Here is a 17,461-nt window from a genome sequence, read left to right as displayed (position 1 = left end):
AAGCTGTCTTGCCACCTGACCTAAGGCAAGGCCAATGGGTTAGCAGCAGTTTCCAGACTTCCTCAGTAGCAGTTTCTAGACCTCCCCAGCAACAGTTTCCAGTCCCCCAGGCCCCAGCAATGGTTCTAGAATGTTCCTAGAGACAGAGCCAAGATTAAGATAGAGGTCACCTACGCCTCTCTGGAATTCCCCTAATGTGCCTTAAATTGGGCCTGTGAGCTCACTTCAGGGTCTTTGTAGATCGTAGAGCCCAGCATGCTGGACTTATGTAAAATAAAACACTCTTTGAGTTTACATGCTACGTGAGTCTGGGTGTCATTCTTTGGTGAATCATGGACCTTACAACAGCGGAGGCTATTTTCTATTAGATGAAGGGGATGTGAGAAAGAAATATATTTTCTCAAACTTTGGTTTATCTCTAAATATCAACACCTGGGATGTTTAGTGCACTTGCTTTTTGTTTTGTTTTGTTTTACTATTTTTACTTTTGTTTGTTTGTTTTTTGTTGTTGTCTTTTTGTTTTTTGAGACAGGGTCTCTCTGTATAGCCATGGCTGTCCTGGAACTCACTCTGTAGACCAGGCTGGCCTTGAACTCAGAAATCCACCTGCCTCTGCCTCCCAAGTGCTGGGGTTAAAGGCACGGTTTGTTTGTTTGTTTGTTTGTTTCCCCTATCAAAGATGCCTTTAATAGTTTTATCTCCAGGATACAATAAGTATAAGTATTGGTAGAATGTATGTGTGCCTCAAACCATCTGAGGGTCTAGTCCCCAGCACTTCACAAAACCAAGTGTGGCAGCACAGGCCTAAAACCCCAGTGCCCACGAGGTAGAGACAGAAAGGTCAGCTTCATTCATTTACTTGCTGTATGACAGTCCATCCTAGCTTCATTCATCCCTCTGACAGTCACGGAGATCTGGCTTGTTTGTAATTTGAGATTGCTTGGTTCATCCTTGTAGGAAGATGCTAGCAATGCGGTTCATTGCCCAGCTCTGCACCTACTTCTGTGGAGGAGTGTACACTGTGAGATGAAACCATGGGCAGGACCGTGGGCTACAAACATGTTGGATTTTGAACAGTAATGCCAAGGGGTTTTACAGAGTGATTGTAAAGCTTCGTTCATCCTTGGCAGCCACTTCCTCAGTTTCTAGGAAAGATAATCAGAGTGGTTTTTAATGTCTTACAGGTTTCTTGCAAGTTTCTTTTCCACAAACATCATTTGAGTGAGTGAAGATTGGAGTTAACCAAAGGCCAAGGACAGAATTTCTTTCCAAACTACAGACTTGAAGAAAGAAAATAAAAAAACAAATCAACCCCAGAAATGTAAACGTGCTCCAAGCACAATACACTAGGGATTGCCTTGTTACCAAAACATCTGAGAAGTAATCCGAGATGGTCAGTTCAGAACTCTGAAGGCCTGGATCTAATCTCCTTCCTCGTTTTTTTCAATAGAACAAACGAAATACACAGAGAGACTCCAGTCACCAATATTAAAGCAATGCCACTCACAGACACCTAAGCAAATAAGCAACTCTCCAATATAATCATAGATGCATCAAGAAGTGGAACAGGTATGAGAGACGGGGGGGGGGGGGGGGCTGTGGGTGAAGCTCAGGACAGAACATGTTCCTAGCACCCAACATCCCCACCGGTAAAGCTAAGACAGATACCAGACTGGAAGCCTCAGTGTCTCTGTTCTCAAATAACTGTTGGAAGTAGGAAGTGGAGCCGTTTTTCAGAGAATATTAGCACATCTATTCCATTGACCCAGGAAGAGCTTGGCATTTGCCTCACTCCAAAAAAACTTTGAAAGCAGACTTTTGCAGACAGTGAAGAACAAGCTCTCCAGCGCCCCCTAGGTTCTTCTACAGATTTCCTACCATGATTAGTAAGGTTTCCATATAATCAATTAATTTTTTAAAAACGATTCATTTATTTTATTTATATGAGTACATTGTAGCTGTCTTCAGGCACACCAGAAGAGGGCATTGGATTCTATTATGGATGTTTGTGAGCCACCATGTGGTTGCTGGGAATTGAACTCAGGACCTTTGGAAGAACAGTCAGTGTGCTTAATCACTGAGCCATCTCGCCAGCCCACCAATTAATTTTTTGTTTGTTTTTGAGGCAGGGTTTCTCTGTGTAGCCCTGGCTGTCCTGAAACTCACTCTGTAGACCAGGCTGACCTGCCCCTGCCTCTAGAGTGCTGGGATTAAAGGCATGAGCCACCACTGCCTGGCCCCATCAATTAATTTTTAACAGAAGATAGTGTGAAGGCTAATAGCTAGCTGAGAAAGTTGTCAAGTTATCACAGTTAAAAAGGTAAATAACTGTTAGGCCTGGTGGCACAAGCTTTTAATCCCAGCACTCCAGAGGCAGAGGCAAGCAGATCTCTGTGAGTTTGAGGCCAACCTGGTAATATATAATGAGTTCAAGAAATCCAGGGCTACATAGCAAGACTCAGTCTCTGTCTCTCTGTCTCTCTCTCTGTCTCTCTCTTTCTCTCCCTCTCTCTCTCTCTCTCACACATACACAAATGTAAATAGCTTTTAGGAGTTTGCAATAAAAAACCCATTTATTTGTAAATGTAAATGTTTGCAAATAAATCAGTATGTTTATACAATAGAATAGAAAGTAGCCATGAGAATAAATGAGAGATGATACTACTATGTGAGATGATATAGATGAATCTCAAACATAATGAATGAAAAAAGTGAGCTATATTGCCAGCCTTTATTATTATTGTTATTGTTGTTGTTAAATTTAATTGGGGGATACAAGAGTGGAATCCAGAACTTTGCAGACTTGGCATTAAGCTATATCCCAGGACTGGGCTGCCTTTAATTGTGGACTTTGAGTTTTGTTTTGTACTCAGGGTAATGTGATATATTCAGCGCTTGCTCTGGAGCACAAAGCTGCCTTTGGTTTCTGGTGGTAATAATGACCACTTTATGAAATTAGAGAGTTAAGAACCAGCTGTAGGAACAGCAGCCTATAATATTAGCATCTAGGAGGCAGAAACAGTAAAGGTTCCAAAGTGAAATGTAGGGCTATCTTGTGATAAATAAAAATTTCCATGCCAGTTTTAGGTACACAGTGAGACCCCATCTAGAAAAAAATAAGTTAGGTATGTGGCTTTATGTTACATCTTAGAGCCTATCTGTCTAATATATGCCGTCTCTCTAGATTTATGAATGTGCAACACATGAGTGTTTGGGAGTTATAGATTATTGGGAGCCATCATGTGGGTGCTGGGAACCAAGTTCATGTCCTCTGCAAGAGCACTAAGTTCTCTTAACTGCTGAGCCATCTCTCCAGACCTTAGAGCCAGTCTTTAAAGCAGATGTTCAAAATGGACAACGCTGTCCTCAGTTTGGACAGCAAAATAGAGTTATAAGATATCTAGACATTTGCCCAGAGCTCTGTGTCTGGTTGGTGTCTGCACTAAAACTGAGGTCCTTCTTAAAGCATGTGCCCTGCAAAACTCCCCCATGGGCAGCTGTCCCTGCTGCCCGCCACTGTGGGGAGCCTGGGTGAGCTCAGATTCCATAGGCCACACAGAGGAAGGTACCACCCTGTTTGATACAGAGGGGTTCCATCTGCATCCCAGGGAGCTGCAGATGGCCAAGCCCTTTAGTGATATATATTATATATTTTTCCGTTCTCAGCTTGCTACGTTTGTTCAAGATGTTCTTTATCAGACTTAAACAGAGAACAAAGTCTCTGTCAGGCTTTTTTGAGACTTCCTTTGTCAGTGCAATTAATACAAATCTCTTTATCTTAGCCTCAGTCTCTTCAGATAATGGCAAAAAGCAGCCACTTTCTTCACCAAAACATCACAAAAACAGTCTCTCGGCCACATATTAAAGTTCTTCGCCACTGAAACCTCTGGAGTCAGCAGGGCCTACACAGTTCAAATGACCCTCAGCATCACTGTCTTTCATACTCCTACTAAGCTGGCCCTCTAACAATAGCTGACTGTGATCTAAGCCCCACTTAAAGCATTCCATGGCTTTCCAAATCCAAAGTCCCAAAATCCACATTCTTCCAAACAAAAGCATGGTCAGGCCTATCACAGTAATACCCCACTCCTGGTACCAACTTCTGTCTTAGGTTTTACTGCTGTGAACAGAAACCATGACCAAGGCAACACTTACAAGGAATTGGGGCTGGCTTACAGGTTCAGAGGTTCAGTCCATTATCACCAAGACAGGAACATGGCAGTATCTAGGCAGGCATGGTACAGGCAGAGCTGAGAGTTCTACAATTTCATCTGAAGGTTGCTAGCAGAAACCTGACTTCCAGGCAACTAGGATGAGGGTCTTATAGCCCCCCCACACATGGCACATCTACTCCAACAGGGCCATACCTTCTAATAGTGGCAACCCCTGGGCTGAGCATATACAAGCCATCACAGGAGGGGTCTAGAAAGTTGGCTCAGTTGTTAAGAACATGAAAATACTGTTTTTGTAGAGGATTCAGGTTTGGTTCCTAGCACCTATGTCAGGCAGCTCACAGCCATTTGTAATTCCATCTCTAAGAGATCCCATGTTTTCTTCTGGCTCCCAAGAATACTGCACTCATATACAACAAATCCACACACAGGCACACACATATACATACAATTAAGAATAAAAATAAGGGCTGGAGAGATGGCTCAATGGTTAAGAGCACTGAATGCTCTTCCAGAGGTCCTGAGTTCAATTCCCAGCAACCATATGGTGGCTCACAACCATCTGTAATGGGATTTGATGCCCTCTTCTGGTGTGTCTGAAGACAGCTACAATATATATATATATACACACATATATATACACACACACACACACACACACATATATATATATGAATATATATATATATATATTCATATATATATATATATGAATTATATATATATATAATCTTAAGGAATAAAAAATAAAAATAAGCCAGGTGCAGTGGAGCTTACCTTTAATCCCAGAACTGAGTGGGTAGAGGCAGGTGGATTTCCTAGTCCAAGGTCATCGCATGGTTTACAAAGCAAGTTCTGAGACAGCCAGAGCTATACAGAGAAATTCTGTCTTGAAAAAAACCAGAACAAACAAAGAAACAAATATAAAATCTTAAAAAGAGAAACAAAGAAAAATATATCTGGGAAGGAAGAATGAATCGTACAATGGGCTATAGAGAGTGGCCGTGTCTAAAAAAGAAATTGAAGTAGAGATAGAAGAAGAACAGAAAAGAAGAAAGATTCTGGAAAAGGAAGAATGCATCAGTCACATCCCTTCTAAAAATTCCTAAGCAGGATCCTGCTGTCACCCATGGTAAGAGGAGATGCACACACATAGAAGAAAACACTGCAGAAGGACCGAAGAGGAAGCAAATATGTATTTGGGTCACTCAAATGCTGGCATAACAACCCTGAGAAGACAGCAAGGAGAGCCTCGTAAATGCTTTTGGTCCCTTGCCAGCCATAGTGTTTGTGTCACGCCACTGGGACCCCAGGAGGGCTGACCGGAGTCCCATGATCTCAGGCCACACGGTAGGAAGTCAGCAGAATCACAGAGGAGATGAGGTTGCAGAATCTTACAGAAATCTTTCTGAGAAGATGGCCCAGTCCCTCACAATGTCTGTGAGCAAAGAGTCACCTGGGGACATGGAACCTGTGCTCCCAAGTCAGCAGTAAATATAGAGAGTCCCCACTTAGGAGGAACCACAAACACCAATCACATGGGGCAGGGCCTTGGGCTAAGCCACCAGTTACTGCGAATCTGTGACCTTCAGTTAACCACAAAGGCTTCTGCAGCCCCTTCTAACTCCCTATCCAACCCTGCTGGGCTGTGCTGTCTGCTTCCTTACAACCAAACATTCAAGGTTTGCTCTGGGTCTGCCATTCTGGTCCTTGTTGCAGACAAAGCCAGTGAGCGCCAGCTTCAGGTGTTTAAGCAACAAAGGACCTTCAGAAAGCTGCCAGAGCAATGGTACCTTACCTGCCATCCTCTCCATCCCCATCACAGCCTCCCTCAGAAAACCTAGAACCACCACTGCCCTGGTTTATCCCTCTCCTGCTTGGAGTGACCCTGGAGGAACCCAAGCAAGCATCCACTTCTGGCGAGAAGGAATCTGGCCGGGTGTGAGCACGTCCTTATGTTTGTACTGCGCTTTAAAGTCTCCAAACATCCTGCACGTTACCACATTTTTGTCTGACAACTGATAATCGAGCCAAGCAGTGTTAACCCCACCCTAAGAATGTAAAAACTTAAACTTGAAAGAGCTTATGCAATAGCCCTAAGTGCCAAAGCTGGAATGCCAACCCTGTCACTTAACACCAAGTAAAACCCTGTCACTGCCGGGACCATGCTTTTGCCTCACAGGCTGAATTTAGCTGGCTTTAAAGTAAACCTAGCACTTAAAGGAGCTTCACTATGTCATTTGTAGGGATGAGGAAAGCTGAGGCTCGAGGAGATTAAGCATCTGCTTCGGTCATATAGCGGCCCATCACTACCGATACATAAAGTTTTCCTTGTCACATATCACAACAAAACAAGACCTTAGCCGGGATACAAAGTAATAAACAGATGAGAATCCCAAGAGAAAGTTAAGAAAGTACACATTCAAGAGTTAGCAATGGGATCTAGGAGCACAGGTCTGTAATCCCTTCTTCTCAGGAGGCTGAGGCAGGAGGACCTGAAGGTCAAACCCACTTGGGCTACATCATGAATTAGAACTTCCGTGAATGAGAAAGAAATCCTTCGACATAAACACACAAAAGGAGTGCGGGAGAGAGTGCGGGAGAGGGTGGGGTGGGGGCAGGGAATGTCTCAGATAGCAAGGTACCTGCTGGCCACGCTGAGGGTCTGAGCTCACCCCCACTGAACCCAGATATAAAGGTGCCACTTGTAATCCCAGGGATGCGGAGCAGAGATAGAAGGATCTCTGGGGCTTGCCTGACCAGGCAGCCTGATAGCATCAGGGCGCTCCAGACTGGCGAGAGATCCTGTTTGAACCAAAATGAAACAAAGCTGATGATGGTTCCTGAGGAATGACTCCTAAAGTTAACTTCTAACGCAAGCATGCGCACATGCGTACATTAGGACAGAGGGTATTGATTGAAAGCCCAGACTGAAGCGGGGAAACTTCAGGTTTCAGCGATTAGATCTGTAGACAGACATCCCCAGGTTACTGTAAAGCCAAAAGGAAAAGAAGGTTCCTGACAAACAATAGCGGCCAGAGCCTGACAGGAAACAGAGGGAATGTTTCAAAGTATTTAACTGCAAAAACAGATAAATGAAACTGTTGCATACGGAAGTGTGGGCAGGACCGGAGGAAGCTAGCAGGGAGTGGGTGGATCCAGAGACTGCAGATGCTGGGAATAGCTGCCACCTCTAGGTCTAAAGGGATGTGGGAGCCGGTTTTTCAGCACTGTGACAAAGTAACCGATGCCTTTACTTTATAAGAAGAAAAGGTTGTTGGGTCTGTGGTTCCAGAGGTCCCTGGCTGTGGCTGGTAGGCCTGTGCTTCTAGGTTTGTGGTGAACCAGAATACCGCACCAGAAAGCAGTGGTGAAGCTTAGCTGCTCACCACATCGTGTGTTCAGCTGGGAAGAGCTATACCCACAATAAACTAAAACCTCCGGGCCCCACCGGGCCCCACCTTCTGGAAGCTCCATTGCCTCCCAGTAGCACCGAGCTAAAGACTAACTCCGACTCATGTGGGCCTCTTGGGGACATTCCAGAACAAACTGCAACAGGACAAAGGACAAAAGTCACTGGAGACGAGTGACTGACGGAGTTGGAGTGGGACAGCTTCCTAGGATGGGCTACAACCATTTCTGATGCTGCTCTTTGACCCTTCAGTCCCCTCTGCAGAAGTCTCCATCAGCAGGATGCTCCAGGAAGCCTGCAGGCACAGTAAACCAGGAAAGCTGCCACAGAGATCTTTGGGACCGCCATCATTGCAGAGAAAGGAGAAATGAACAGGAAGCCAGAAGTACGCAGCCGGAAGCATGCAGAAATAACCAGAAGGGTTCTGGGCCTGACCCCTCCCTGGCTGTGGTTTAGCTAAAGCCACCATTGAACACTGACAGCCTATTCAGCAGAGCTGACTGATTTGCATAAACTGCATACTAAAGAGAGGGTCAATATTTCCTGCATTTCTTTTCCCCGAGGCTTTACAGTGTTCCTCTTCTTGGAGCAAGTGTCTTCAGGGCTCTTAGCCAATCCTCAAAAGACAAAGGAGGGTTCAACAGCAGCCTCTCCCACCAGACCACTCAGCAGTGCCACATTGGGGTATGGAGTTGCACTTTGATTTACCTCATGTGCATATCAACGCATGGCAAGTTCACAGAGTCCGAGGTTGAAATGCACTTAACCCATCAAACCTTCCAGAAATCCTCACTTAGCAGCGTGGGGCAGTACCGTGGCAGGTAGCTCTGGGGCTATGGGACTGAAAGACCTGGGATCTGAATTGCCTGTCTGATCCACCCAGGATAAGAGCCAAACCCAAATCACAAGAATCCAAAGCCAAAGGGATGAAAGCAGCATCTTAAAGACAAGCCTGCATTCCCAAGTTCACGGAAATGTTAGGCAGGAGCCAAGATCAAAAGACAACTTAAATGTCTGTGAACAGATGAATGAATAAAAACAATGGTGTGTGTGTGTGTGTGTGTGTGTGTGTGTGTGTTCTCACATGGCCAGTGTAATGTTATTCAGCCATAAAAAGAAGGAAACCGGGGCTAGAGAGATGGCTCAGTGGTTAAGAGCACTGACTGCTCTTCCAGGGGTCCTGAGTTAAAATCCCAGCAACCACATGGTGGCTCACAACCATCTGTAAGGGATCTGATGTGTTCTTCTGGTATGTCTAAAGATAGCTACAGTGTACTCATATACATAAAATAAATAAATAAATAGTTTAAAAAAAAAGAAAGAAAAGGAATAAACTCTGGTCTTCCAGCACACAGTCTGGAAACTGATGAACAGCTCTGTATTGTGTCGGGCATAGTGGCACACACCTTTGATCCTAGCACTCAGGAGGCAGAGGCAGGTGAATCTCTGTCAGTTTGAGGGTAGCCTGGTCTATGTAAAGAGTTCCAGGACAGCCAGAGCTACAGAGAGAAAGAGAGAGACCCTAGTTTTTGTTTCGTTTTGTTTTGTTTTTTTCAAGTTTTAAAAAGCAAAAAATAAAACAAACATCAAAAATGTTGTGTTGCATACTTGAAACTTACAGAAAGTTCATCTTAAATCTTAAATTCTCTTGCCAGCTCTCTCTCTCTCTCTCTCTCTCTCTCTCTCTCTCACACACACACACACACACAATCACAACCTTTGCACTGTGATAGACAACACACAGTTCGTTAATCACTTTGATCATGGGTAATCTTTTCACAATGTATATATGCATCAAATTATCACCTTGTATACTGTGTACTTTGAATACATACATTTTTGTCAGTGGTATATCAATAAAGTAAAAAGATAAAAAAAAAAAAGTTTCTCCCTCGGCAGAGGGAGACAAAGCCGCATCCAAATACTGCTCTCCTCTTTGAGTGTCTCTGGCTTTCTTTCTTAAAAGGTCTCATTGCAAGAACTCAGCGACAGAGAACATTCAGACCGGCTATGCTTCCAGCTTCCTGGGTCCTACAGCATCTGGTTGTCATGCAAGCAGAGGTGACAACATCTGTACCAACACCTCTGCTGGGGTGACACCTGGCAGGTGATGCTGCCAAGCCTTTATGCTATAGAAAGAGACAAGAGGGCAGGGCAGCTCCCACAGCAGCTGTTACTGTGAGAAAGGTGCAGTGGGGGAGGGGCTACTGATGAATGGGAAGACATGGAGTAGAAGGAGGCTCATGAACAATAGGCTGGGTCTGGAGATGACACAACCTGGTAAAGGGGTTAAAGGCGCTTTGTCAACAGCCTGTAGGAGGGAGGTGGCTTTCACAGGTTGTCCTGAGTTGCACATGTTGTGGCACATGCATATACACTCATGCACAAAATAAAGCAAAACAAAAGGTGGCCTCCAGTTTTTCAAATTAAAAAGCCCTCACAACAGAAGGAATGCTTATGGCCCTCGCAGGATGTGCCAGACCTTAGGAGACCCAGCATCTCAGAACTTCAATGACAGCTATTTTTGCAATGACACCTGGGTAGATTAGGGAAGGAGTAGAATGAAAGAGGAGTGTCTGTCTGTCTGTCTGTCTGTCTGTGTGCGTGTATGCATGTTTGTCTGCATGCTTCTACGTGTATCTCTGTGAAGGAAATGGTTGTCTTAGTTAGGGTTTTATTGCTGCAAAGAGACGCCATGACCACAGCAACTCTTCTAAAGGAAAGCATTGGGGCTGGCTTCCAGTTCAGAGATTCAGTCCATTATTTTCATGGCGGGAAGCATGGTGACATGTAGGCAGACATGATACTAAAGTAGCTGAGAGTTCTACATCTGAACCTACAGGCAGCAGGAAGAGTGAGAGAGCTACTGGATCTGGCTGGAGCTTCAGAGATCTCAAACCCAACCCCCTAGTGATGCATTGCCTCCAACAAGGCCACGCCCACTCCAACAAGGCCACACCTCCAATAATGTCACTTTCTATGAGTCTATGGGGGCCATTCAGGCCTCATTCATTCAGACCACCACAGAGGTTGTCAACTGTAGAGGGACTTCATCTCCTGAGGTACTTTACCTTTCATATCAGAGCCTTCTCACTGTTTGACAAGAAAAAGTACTTTTGGATAATGCTAAAACAGAACGCAGCTCACATCCAAGAGCCACAGGGTCTCGGATGTACTAGCCTATTGGGACAAGGTGGGGTGAAGGATTGCAAACCGTCAATCTCTGATTCCTAGTTTTGGGAGTCCAACAATTTTCCTTTATGGCTTTGATAAAGAATTTAAAAAAAAATAGGGCCCCAGTAGACAGAGGAATCAAATTGGCGCCATCAGAATGGGCCCCAGTAGACAGAGAAATCAAATTGGCGCTATCAGAATGTACCCTGGGAACTTTCTGGAAAAGATGGCTCAGCAGTTGAGATGCTTACTCTGCTTCAAGGGATCAAATGCCCTCTTCTGAACTCCATGGGCATCCACATACACACTGGCACTTACAAACACACACACACACTTAAAAAGAAAAGAAAGAAAAGCCTGTTAGTGTTATACGAAGTCTGGAATGTTCTATCCTCCAGTTTTGCTCTATTAGTGACACTTTGCTCTCTTCCCTCAACTATTTCACGTCCGTAAAATGAATTATTTTATAAGTGTGAATGGATTAATCTGGCAGCTGTAGGTCTTTATTTTACACTTGTCCCCAATAGCCATAGAGAGAAACCAAGATTTATTTCAAGCTGCACCCCAATAGCTGGGCAGTTAAATGCTCTACCTTAACCCTCTATGCTAATCTGGCTGCCTCTCGGCCCCAGCCCCATGATACTTGCAGTTTAATGTGATTCTAGCTCTCTCTCCTAGATGTTTCTTCCCACGATGTCTTCTTAGGCCCTCTCTTCTCATGGTTCCAATTCCAGCTTTTCGGCATAGTTGATCTGAATCTCTCCCTCCCTCCCTCCCCTCCTCCTGCTCTCCTTCCCCAGACCCTCTCTCTCTCTCTCTCTCTCCTTCTCTGGCTGGCAGAAGTCCTGCCCTATTCTCCCTTCTGCCCAGCCATTGTGCAATCTGCATTTATTGACAAGGCAGAGAACGCGTGGTAAGAATTGTTTACACAAACGAGAGAGGAGATCCTAGACATAAGCATGACAATGCCGTGTCCAGACCGAAATGAGATATGAAGGCAGAGAAATCTGCATTTGAACAACACAAGGATAACCTATACACAGTGCACAAAACCATTACACCTACTCACGTCTAACCGTCTAACCGGTAACCAGGCCCCAGAGCCTGCAGGCTTATCGGGAGAGGCAATAATAAACTGTTAAGTACGTCTATCTCAGGTTGAGTGGCAGATAACAAAAATCATGTTCATTCTTCTCACAGAAAAAACTTGAGGGGTTTATGAATGATGGTTCAAAAATGTCAAGGGCTGGGGGCCTTGGGGAGGGGACATTTTTGGGTTACTAGTTATGTGGTCAGTGCTCACGGGAAGGTTTGCCATAAGATACTTTGTTGTTCCTCTTGGCTATCACAACCTCACTTCCTCATCTCAGCTGGCCTTCAGAAATGATGGGCAGCCAGGTAGCTGGTCCTCCAGGGACCTGGTTAGGCAATGTATTTGATGACTGCCCTCTTCCAGCTGGTGCTTCATTGAAAACGGAAGGCACCTGTAGACATTTCAAGGCAGTCTTAAAACTGGTGGTATCAAGCCCAGAACTGTTTTTTGGTTTTAATCTTTTTTTTTTTTTTAGATTTATTTATTTATTTTATGTATATGAATACACCATTGCTCTCTTCAGACACACATCAGAAGAGGGCATCAGATCCCATTACAGATGGTTGTGAGCCACCATGTGGTTGTTGGGATTTGAACCCAGGACCTCTGGAGGAGCAGTCAGTGCTCTTAACCACTGAGCCATCTCTCCAGCCCCCTTGGTCTTAACCTTTAGATGTTCAGTCAACCCTCAAACACCCCCTATTCAGAGTTGTTTTAAACTGCTCCACACAAAGCAACTTCCTCTTGCCCTGTCTAACCTTCTTCATCCCCATTACTAAGAATTTTTTTTTATTTGTTTAGTTTTAGTATGCTTTTTCCACAATCACTCCTCTGAATCTCAAAGTGAAAAAAGACTCTGTCCCATCTCCCATACCACACCAGCTGGCGAGGGTTCTCTGGGTTAAAGTTCCCAGAGAGCTGGCAGCAGCTTGCTGACCTGTGGCGGAGCTGAATACAGAATTACCTGAAGGAAGTTTTGAAACACGGATACCTGGGAGCCCTCTCCTGGGATGCAGGGTCACCTGCTCTCCTGAGGACCTTCTTGTTTCTAAGGTGCTTGGGTGAGCCTGCTGTACAGTCAGGGCTGAGATCTCAGGCCTGCAGCTACCTCCTTAATTAGGTTGGTCCAAGCCTCTCCCACATCCTCTGGGCTTCTGAAATCTTTGCAGTCTGCAATGATAGCATGAAACAGGGTGAGGAGAACCAGCGCTTTTTTTCTATTGTAATTTGCACATGAATTATTAAGCCTGGCACTTACACAGTTTTTGTGCAAATTCCCTCCTGGGCTCTTCTCCTTTGGGAAGTTACCTCTGAGGACTGCTAGTGGGGTGTCAGCAAGTGCAGAGACATCAAAGAAGGAAAACGGCAGCGGAGCAACCAAATTCCTTCATCCGAATCATTGTCTCCATTCTCAGAATTCCATAAAACTTTCCCATCTGGCTCCTACTGCATCCACCTGTGCAGTAATTGTCTACCGTGTCGTGGGAGGGTGGCCTTGAACAAGCCCAGCATACATGCATCGCTCTCCCAAAGCTGGTACTCACGATGTTAAAGGAAGATTCCTTAGACCAAGTCAATCTAGTAGAGGTTGAGTACCAGAAAGTAATTCATGAAATTGGGCAGTTCCCCAAACCAAGCCAGAGCATCTTGGGCTCCTGCCAAAGATACACATGGACAGCATTTATAGAAAAACAGAACACAGAAAATAATTGCATCAGCTACAGAGGGATCATCCACTAATCAACAGCTTAACTAGTTGTCTACAGTTTAATCAGTTAATTGGCTGCAGGGCGTCTTGCAGCCAGCCAGCTAATGCATGTTTACTAAGATTAAATTTTACTGTCTTGTTCTGTTGGACTGAACACAGGTGCCCAGTCCAAGATCAGGGCCGTCTATAAATAGTGTCCAATAGGGAGGACCAAGGGACCTAGTGGGATGGGGGTTGGGTGGGGATGGGGATGGAGGTGGGGATTGGGTTGGGATGGAGGTGGGATGAAGATGGGATGGGGGTGGGAGTTGCTATGGAATGACTCTAAAGATTCCTCCATAGGCTCCTGTTTCGAGTGCCCAGTTTTCAGTTTGATAAAGCTGTTTGGGGAGCCAGTGGGACCTAAGTAACGGAAGGAGGTAATAGGAGGAGGCCTGTAGGTTATAGGTTGACCCCTAGTCCTGGCTGCTCTCTGCTTTCTGGTCTAAGAGGTGAACAGCCCGCATCATGCTGTATTGAATGGAATCACTCCACCATGTCTGCTCTACCATAGACCAAAGTGCAGAAACTCAAGAGTCAAAAGAAATCTCTATCTTAAGTTTCCTTAAACATTCTGTCTTTTAGGAGGAATCTTGGTCGCAATGATGCCAAACTACTGACCCAGGGTAGAGTTCACATCAGTCAATCACCTGGACTAACACAAAGTTGACCACAGGGCTAGGTTCAGAAGCAGGAGTCTATGGAACCAAAGTTGTCTGTTATTCCCCTGAATTGAACTGGCATCTTATTGCAATAGGCCCATGATCACCAATGCTTTAGAATTAGAAAGTTGTGGATGTTGGAAGAATAAATCCATTAATATTCCTGTAGTAGCACAGAAATACACACACGAAAGGGGACAGAGCCACACAGCAGCCTTTTGTCACTTCACTTCTGCACATTATAGACATGAGCTTCAAAGAAAGGAGCCTATATAACAGACAAAAATGTAATAGACAGGTGTGCTGGATAGTTTGTATCAATTTGACACAAGCTAAAGTCATCTGAAAAGAAGGGAACCTCAATTAAGGAAGTGCTGCTTCCATAAGACTGGGCTGTAGGCAAGCCTGTAAGTTATTTTCTTAATTAGTGATTTATGGGAGAGGACCCTGCCCATTATGGGTCATTTCATCCTGGGCTGGTAGTCCTGGGTTCTATAAGAAAGCAGGCTGAGCAAGCCAAGGGGAGCAAGCTAGTAAGCCGTACCCCTCCATGGCCTCTGCGTCAGCTCCTGCCTCCTAGACTCTGTTCTGCTTGCGTTACTGTCCTGGCTTCCTTCTGTGATGGACTATGGTGTGGAAGTGTGAGCTGAATAAACCCTTTCCTCCCCAACTTGCTTTTGGCCGTGGTGTTTCATCACAGCAATAGGAACCCTGGCTATGACAAGGAAATAGCTTCCCAACATTCTGCAAAGTCCTGTATGCAGGTGGCCTCACAAGAGGCTTTCGGGACAACAGGCTTTCCTGATAAGGGCTGCCATAGCCCTTGATCTAAAATCAGAAAACAGAGGCATGAATGGGTTAAATAATTTGCACAAAGTCCCGTGATTTATCCATTTATTTGCTCAGTCTTAGTTTAAATCAGAAAGCATGCAGATGGTCTTAGTGGTGTAAGCCCATCATCTCAGATACCCAGGAAGCAGAAGCTGAGGCAGGAGGATTGCAAACTCAATCACGGATCAAGACCTTGTGGCAAAATAAAATTGTTTTAAAGGGCTGGAGATGTAACTCAGTGTAGAGTTCTTGCTTACATGTGCAAAGCTCTGGGTTCATTACCCAGTATCGAAGTAAGGTTGAGAACACACAATTATATATACATCCGAAGTGTGTGTGTGTGTGTGTGTGTGTTACTGGATAGTAGACTTTTTCCAGAATGACTGTAGAATATTGGACTTTGGTTTTCAAGTCTTAGCTTTATAACTTTAAATCTTTCCTGGGTTTGATCCCAAAATATAAAAGTAAATTGTACCTTTCCTTTTCATTATTGAACTTAGTTCAGCAGCAGCCAAGCCACACAAACGGTTGTAGGTTCACCCTGTGAGCCGCTGTTCAATGTCTGTGGAGGGTGATGAGGAGCGCTTATGGTCCAGTCATGTATCTGCTGTTTGCTGGACACCCACAAAACACTGTCACTTAACCCAAGTCAGACACACTCCTAACAAAGCGAAACACAGTGCATGAAGTTCTATCAGCTCTGAGGTCAAGAGCACCTGCTGCTCTTGCAGAGAACCTGCATTCGGTTCACAGCTCCCACGTGGCTGCTCACAACCACCTGTAAGTCACCTGCAAGTCCAATCCCAGGGGATCCGATGCCACTTCTGATCTCCTCAGACAGAAGGCCTGCACATGGTGCACAGACATCATTACAGGCAAAACACCCATACAGGAAAATAAAATATAATAAAACAAAAGCTATACCACAGAAGTGAATGAAGTTAGACAACTGGGGAAGGGCTTTTCCTTAGCTAGGAAACTATGTAGAGAACTTGGCATGAACAGTGTGCTTTGCCTTCGGTGAAACTAACTCAGCTTCCTCCTGACCAATAACCTTAGCTCTCCTAGGGTGATCTGATAACATTTCCAGAAGCAATTTCCTACAATTGTGCCTGATGTTTTCAGAGATGTGCATAGATGGGCCCCTAAAGAAGAAGTTAGAGGCCGGGTGTGGTGGCACACGCCTTTAATCCCAGCACTCGAGAGGCAGAGGCAGGAGGATTTCTGAGTTCGAGGCCAGCCTGGTCTACAAAGTAAGTTCCAGGACAGCCAGAGCTACACAGAGAAACCCTGTCTCTCGAAAAAACCAAAAAAAAAAAAAAAAAAAAAAAAAGGAGTTAGAGAAAATACCCAAGGAGCTAAAAGGGTTGGCAACCCTATAGGAGGATCAACAATATGAACTAACCAGTACCCCCCAGAACTAACCAGTACCTCCCAAGAACTGTGCCTCTAGTTGCATATGTAGCAGAGAATGGCCTAGTCGACCATCAATGGGAGGAGAGGCCCTTGATCTTGGGAAGATCATATGCCCCGGGTACAGGGGAACGTCAGGGCCAGGAAGTGGGAGTGAGTGGGTTGGTGAGCAGGGCAGGGGGAGGGTATAGGGGACTTTCGGGATAGCATTTGAAATGTAAATGAAGAAAATATCTAATTAAAAAACTAAAAAAAACAAAAAACCAAAAAAAGAATGTGCATAGACTCTCACACACATTATCAAAGAAGCACCTCACTTCGTACCTGTGCTGAAGGAGAAAGCGTTGAAATCACACCCGTTCAGAATCCTAGAACGTGAGTTTTGCTCCGTCTTTCACTTTGCTCCTCATTAGAACTTAAAACTATTTTGCAGAACATAAAGAAAATATCGGCTGTTGTGCTGATTTTCTTCCCTTTGTTTCCTGGATTTTCTTATTTCAGAAAATTAGAAAAAAAATCATTGATTTCCATAAGTGTGTTCTTTAAAGATTCATTGTAGTCCAAAGAGTGATTTTATTCTGCTTAGGTACGGGAAATGTCCAGAGAATTAAACCCAAGGAGAAGAACGTTTTCTCTACAGATACGTAGTCTTTTGTGTAGAGATTGAGATAGGGTTTCTCTGTGAGGCTCTGGCTGTTCTGGAACCCTCTCTATCCACCAGACTAACCTCAAACTCTGAGATCTGGCTCTCTTTGCCTCTCCCCAGTGCTGGGGCTAAAGGCGTGCACCACCACACCTGGCTCAGAAATGTAGTCTTGATGTCAACTTGGAACACATATATTCTTACACGTTTCAGATACTGGCAATTAATTCCTTGGCCTTAGCACATCAAGGCAAATGGTCTACCACTAAAGTATGCTCTCTCAGCCCTTAAATTAATTCTCCTACAAATAATGA

The 17,461-nt window shown here is 44.7% G+C and overlaps 1 long non-coding RNA gene across 1 annotated transcript; it reads right to left on the bottom strand.

Annotated features, from left to right (window-relative positions):
* Window positions 1-673: 673 nt before the first annotated feature.
* Window positions 674-6,985, bottom strand: LOC147001016 (uncharacterized). The gene is made up of 3 exons (XR_015045343.1): window positions 6,818-6,985; window positions 4,950-5,061; window positions 674-1,145 (listed from the first exon to the last, which is right to left on the bottom strand). It is a non-coding gene; the product is annotated as an uncharacterized LOC147001016 (long non-coding RNA).
* Window positions 6,986-17,461: the final 10,476 nt, after the last annotated feature.

The sequence above is a fragment of the Mus caroli genome, unplaced genomic scaffold, assembly GCF_978045245.1.
Source record: "Mus caroli unplaced genomic scaffold, Mus_caroli_1 scaffold_15, whole genome shotgun sequence".
Classification (NCBI taxonomy): Eukaryota; Metazoa; Chordata; class Mammalia; order Rodentia; family Muridae; genus Mus; species Mus caroli.
The sequence above is the reverse complement of the archived record's forward strand: the minus strand, read 5'-3'. Positions and strand labels throughout refer to the sequence as shown.